Consider the following 6,574-nt stretch of genomic DNA (forward strand, 5'->3'; position numbering starts at 1 on the left):
TGTGACCCCCTCCCCCGGGCCACAGCACCCCTGCCCCCCAGCTGCCCTCCACTGCCTCCTACTCCGGGCGGGCTGTGCGTCTGCTCTGGCCGGTCTCGGGGGACTTCACAAAGGCTTCTTTCACCAGAGGGCATCACAGGGGGACTGGGCGGGGATGTGGTGCCCTCCTGCCCGTGGGCATAAAGACCCTCTTTCTCTTCTGCTGCGCCAGCCTCTCGTCTGGCGTGCGGAGGGGCCGGTGCAGGGAGATTCTTGTCCTTCCCTTTTAAAGTATGGGTGAGACTGGGGCCAGGCAGACAATGGTGGTGATTTACAGTCTGCTGGGCCCGGCCGCCTGCGGGGTGGCACTGATCAGCCAGCAGCGCCCTAGAGTGAAGAGCAAGATCTGGAGGTCCCTGCCTGGGACCCCACAGAGGGGGCCTGCCCCACCGGCTGGAAAGTGAAAGGTCTGGGCTTATAGTTTCAGAGCGAGCGCCCCCCATCCTGCACCCCCACAGCTCTGCCTCAACTGGCCTGTTAGGGATTCCTCCTGGCTAGCATGCCCCTGGATTTCCCACCCCTAAGCCACGTCAGGTCTCTCTCAGCTTTGACAGTCTGTGCCGGGTAGACACTTGCCTTCAGAGGGAGCTGGGCAGGAAATGGGGGGCACATGAGGGACCACATGGAGACCATGAAAACCCAGGGGGTGGGGAGGGGTCCCAGTCTGGAAGTGACTTGGAAATGAGTTGGGGGCGGGGCATATGGCTTTGCAGGTGGAGGGGACAAATGCAAAGGCCCAGAGGAAGGAGAAGCCCTCAGCAGGAGTGGGTGAAGGCGCTCGGCCATGAGGGCAGAGCCAGCAAGTCTGGTACCAGAGAAGGGACTTTATCAGGAAAGCCATGGGCCCTCCTCAGTGGGGCTGAAGTGAGCCTGAAGGAGGGGACCACAGGGGAAGAGAGAAGCCGGGAGATGGGCAAGGAGCAAGGCAGGCTGGAAAGGAGCCAGTGGGGACCAGGGGGGTGGTGGTGAGGATGAGGCCCAGCAACTGACCCAGCACAAACAAGAGGGAGAAGGGGACAAGAAGAGAAGGAGAAAGCAGGGAAAGGGAAGGTGAGATCCCGCACCAGAAGAGAGGCACCCGGAGAGAGGGACATGCTGAGTGAGGAGAGAGTGGGGGAAATGGACAGAAGTGGAGGGGAGAGGGAGGAGCATAGGTAGCAGGAGAGAAAGCAAGAGGCAGAGGGGGAATGAGGGGGAGAGAGAAAGATCTAGGCCATTGCCACACAGAGGGCCAGAAGGCCTTACTGACCTAGACCTTCCCCTGCCGGTGCTGCCCATGCGCTATACCCCCAGCCCAGGCCTTGATGGCCAGAGAAGGAGGCGGGGGCTAGTCTGTTCTCCAGTGCACAGAGGAGGAAATGGGGATGATATGGTGGGACATAAACAACATAAACAATAACTTCTTTTTTTAATTTAATTTTTAAATGTTTACTTATTTATTCTGAGAGAGACAGAGAGAGTAAGAGCAGGGGAGGGGCAGAGAGAGGGAGAGAGGATCCCAAGCAGGCTCCACACTGTCAGCACAGAGCCCTATGCTGGGCTTGGTCTCACGAACCAAAAGATCACGACCGGAGCCAAAATCAAGAGTCGGATGCTTAACAGACTCAGCCACACAGGAGCCTGAATAAGCAGTTCTTGATTACACAACAGAGCAGGCACACAGGGAACTGGTCCCCTCATTGGATCCCTGGCCTTCCCAAGGCAGGGGACTGGTCACCATGACCCCTTGAAAGACATGGAGTGAACCATGTTCCTCTGGGTTGACAGGACCCAGTTGTGGAGGCAGGTGGTTTTCAGATCGTCTGCCTCGGTTTCCCTCACTGAGGCAGAGGCGTCCTTAGGAGCCTGGGTTCGACGATGGGCTGGGGGCAGGGGTTCTGGAGCCAAAGCTGGGCTGGTGACATGACTGCGTGTGCATCCAGGTGGGCCTTGGGAACTTCTCCACTCCAAGCCTTTATTCCAGGAAAAGGGAGAGGGGTGGAAGGCAGGACTCCACTGAGTGTTTCCAGGGAAAAACTGATCCTTCCAGAGAACAGGCGGCCATGCCACCTCCCCTCCCCCCTGCCCCCCTCCACTCCCTTCCATTCCTTCCTCCCTCACTTTCTGGCAGAAGGATCCCAGCAGCTGGAAAAACCATGCTCTGCTCTGGGCTCCCACCCTTAGTTGAGCTGAGCCCCAGCAGCCCTGCAGAGGGTGCGTGTGTGTGTGTGTGTGTGTGTGTGTGTGTGGTGCAGCCCAAGTACAGGTGGGAAGTGGAGGAGCCTGGCCATCATCACCTGCAGCCTCGGGGTGGGAGAGGCAGGGTGCATCCGTGGGGGAGAGCAAGCCTGAGCTCACTCCCCAGAGCATCAGTTTTGTCATCTGCGACATGGGCATGACACTTGCCCTGCTTTCCTAATAGGGCTGGTGTGAGGATCACAGAAGCCAAAGTGGAAGAGCAGGACCATGTGCCTGAGCTCCCTGGACACTGCTTGTCCTCACACCAACCTTTGAGGCAGGTGCTGTTACTGTCCCCATTTGCCAGCAAGGATCCCGAGGCCCTTGGGGAGTCTGCTGCCTAAGGTTGCAAAGCACATCTGAGGCAGAGCTGGATTCCAGCTTCCTGCCTGGTGGTCTAGGCGGTGGCCTGTTTTTCTCTCTTCCTTCCTCCAAGCTTGAACTGAACCGGTTCCTGGAGGAGCTATCAGCACAGGCATACTCCCCTTCCTCTGTCTTCTGCCTCATCCAAACTCTACCACAATTCCCCTGCCCGCCCCACATAGGTCGCTCAGTGAGCGACACCCCTCCAGCCCCCACCCTTTTTCTGGGCATGGAGCCCTCCTCCTATAGTCTGCTCAAAGGGACCCAGCCCTTCCCCAGACCCCCTCTCTGCACCCTGACCCCCCTCTTCCCAGTGTAAACACCATTGCCTTGTGGCTGGATGACCTGGGTCCCAGAGATCAGCCCCTCGGTTGGTCAGGCTGGAGACCTAACCACCACCACCAGGGGGCAGAAAACAGCAGGAATGGTGACCACTCCCCAGCATCACCTCTTCCCTGAGCAGTTCACCACCTGCCCCCCCCCCCCCCCCCCCCCCCCCCCCCCCCCCCCCCCCCCCCCCCCCCCCCCCCCGTCTCCAGACACCTGTTCATCCTTATCTCCTCCTCCCTCCATACTGATACGCTGCCCAAATTGTGGGGTTGGGGTACCAGGAATCCTGATTCTGCCATTTATTTGTGACCTTGAGCAAGTGATATTACCTCTTGGAACCCCATTTTCTCTATTTGTGAGACAGGTACTTATCCATTCATTCACATCCACCCATTCATCCATCCATCCACCCACCCATCTACATATCTACCCAACTACCCATCCAACCAACTACCCACCTATCCACCCAACTACCTATCAATCCATCCATCCACCCACCAACTCACCCACCCATCCACCCAACTACCCATCCATCTATCCACCCACCCATCTACCCATCTACACAACTATACATCTATCCATCCACTCACCCACCCATCTACCCAACTACTCAACTGCCTATCCACCCAACTACGCACCCATCCACCAACTACTGACCTAATATAACTGACCTATACACCCAACATCCATCCGTCCATCCATCCATTGACATGTATGGAATGCCAGGTCCTGGTACAGGTTGTGGGGGACTAAATGGCTGCATGAAGTATAGATTTGTTATCAGTTAGCCCCTGTTTCCATAAATAACCTTATTTCTGAATGTTAGAGACCTTGATTTCCAATGAGCACAGCAAGCATAGAAAGGCAAAGCTTAGGCCAATACATAGACGCGCTTAGTGTCACGCAGCCTGTCAGCAGTGGGCACCCACCCAAGCCCATGATAACCGATCAGCACACACTCAGGGTATCAGAGGACTGGCTGTTGGAACATTGCTGCCACCACCTGACACAGGCCATCAAGACCATCAGCACGGCCCCCACCACCCAGGCAGGCCAGCCACAACCTTACACCACCGCAGCCTGTCTGTCTTTGTGGAGGTATGGTTGTGAAAATGGGTGATCTTAAAAAACTCCTTTTCAAAAGGCTCTTTTGAAGCTTTTGATATTTAGGCTCTTGCACAGGCCATCTTCTATCATGTAAATCTCAAGGTTGTCTTTAGGGTGGGGAGTAGAGCTGTGAGGCCTCTGGGCTGGGCTGGGGGCAAGTCTGAGGAGGTTTCCAGGAGGAGGAGGCCTTAGGGATCCTGCTTGCCAGTCTAGAGGAGACTGGTATAGGGCTGATGCCCAAGCCAGGGAGAGGAGTGGAAGGTGGATGGAGCTGGGGACAAGTCCAGAGCATCCTCTACACAGACGTGATGGCCTTCCCAGAGCCTGCTGGACATCCAGCCAGGCTGAGTAACCCAACCGCGGGGAGGGAGGTGGGACAAAAACGAAGGAGATGGGGCCCCGGGGCGTAGACACCGGGCCTGCTGGGAAGGCACTGGGGCAGGGGTGGCCCCCATTGGCCTAGGCTCAGGCCATGGACCCAGGCTTAGTCTGTCAGATGCTCAGTGCTCTCTGGTGCCAGTTCTGAGCTCTGTGGTGCCTCAAATGCCACCCCTACCCTGGGGAGCTCACACGTGGCCTGGGTGCTGGACGCTCATTGTGGCAGGTGCAGCTCATGTCCACCTAAGTCCCAAGGCTGGTGCCCCTTCCTTCAGCTGCTGTGCCATTGGCTGCTCTCTGCTCACCCCCATCCAGAGGCGGCCCTTGGCTGATGGGCATCGCATGACCTGGAGATGCCCGGGAGGTTATGAGCAATGGCTGACACGGGTGTATAGCAGCCCAGCCCCCATGCCTCTGGAGCCCACAACCCGTCTGGTGCCATTCAGGCTCTGGAGTTCCCTGGGGGATCCGGGGGAAGCAAGCTTTCTTGAAACTGCATCTCACTCAGCGCCCTCTTCCGCCCTATTCTGCTTCCCTCACTCTCCCCGGGATGGAGGCTCTCAGTAAGCCACTTTCAAGAGAAATCCCCCCTCAGGCTCTGCTTCTAGAGACTGTGACTTAAGATACACACAAAACTGCTCTGGTGGCCTCTCCTTTAGAATCGTATCAGCGTTCGGTGGGGATGTGGCCCAGACTTGGGGCCATAGGAGAGCCTTCCAGAAGAGGTGACCTTTGAAATGGGGCCTTAAAGGTTGAGTAAGAACTGTTGAACTGAACAGCTAACTGGGGCTGAATGCTCCCTTTGATAAATCTTTCCTGATTTAATTGTTCAGGGTGAATGAGGGTGTGAGAGGCCAGAGGAGCAATTTGAGCAAAGGCCCTGGGGCAGAAGAAGGCAGGGTGTGTTCAAAGGAGAGAGGACCTGTGGCTGGAGGGGAGGAGCATGGAAGGGAGGTAGGAGATGAGACTAGAAGGCAAGCTGGGCCACAGCAGAGGGTTGCCGTCACCAGGCGGTAAGCCCAAGTCACTCAACACCACACAGTGGTCACGGTGGAGGGACTGTCATACTCTCTCTTGCTGAGTCCAGAAACAGCCCCAGGATCCTCACCCTGCACCTGGCAGGCTCAATCAGTCTGAAGTAACATCTGAGGGGACCCCCACTTGCCATTCTTGCCCCCGAGCAAGCCCAGGCTGGGCCTATGATGTGACAAGTGGGCCAAGTCCAGAGGCCCGGAGAGGATGGGCTCAAGTACAGTAGAGGCCTCCCCAGGGAAGCAGCCATTGTGGCCCATAAATAGGTTAGGCGGTCAGGAAACGGGAAATCCTGACAACACAATGAGGCCTGGGGCGCAGGGGTTTCCTCCAGGCTGAGGGCTGGACGGAGGCTGCTTCTTGGGCCAAAAGCCTTGCAGAAGCAGGACTCCTCGCTTGCTGGCTGCAGATGCCCGGCTCTTCCCACAGTCCTCAGGGGGACTCAGGGCCCAGCCGGGGCAGCTCAGGACAGGGAGGACAAGCCAGGACAGGCAGCAGAGCCCTGGGGGAGAGCCATAGTGGGCTCGCCTCCCGGCTGAGCCCGGCCGCAGGCGGTGGGGGGACAGCCAGATGGTGGGGGGTGGGCAGGGGACTGGGGAGGCTCCAGGACCAATGGGTGCCTGTGCCAGGCCCCCTGACCCTCAGGAGCCCGCATACCTCTAACATCTGTGTCGGTGGACCAATCCATGGCCGGGGTTCCCTATGGGCATAGCAAGTACCAGGCTGACCCTACCTGGACCCCAACAATGGAGAAATAATGTGGTCCCTCATTAAAGAAATAGGCAACCTGTAAAACCACGTCCCAGAAGAATTTTAAGAAAATCAAGTCATAAAACACGATGCCCTATAGGATCCTTATTTTGCTAAAATGCACCCAATCATAAAAATCTGCATGGATGTGCGTGTGTGTGCCCAGGCATCTGCCCAGAAGAAGCAGGGAAGGGTCAACACGTGGCCAAGTGGTAGATTTTCAGGGGATTTTATTTTCTTCTTTGTTCTTTTTCTGTATATCCTAATTTTTCTACAGTGAACTTTGTAATCATAAAGAGACAAAAAACAAAAAACAAAACACCCAAACCCTGCAATGCCTCTTTTCTTTTAAGTACAA

Source organism: Hyaena hyaena, unplaced genomic scaffold, assembly GCF_003009895.1.
Source record: "Hyaena hyaena isolate Hyena2069 unplaced genomic scaffold, ASM300989v1 scaffold_68, whole genome shotgun sequence".
Taxonomy (NCBI): Eukaryota; Metazoa; Chordata; class Mammalia; order Carnivora; family Hyaenidae; genus Hyaena; species Hyaena hyaena.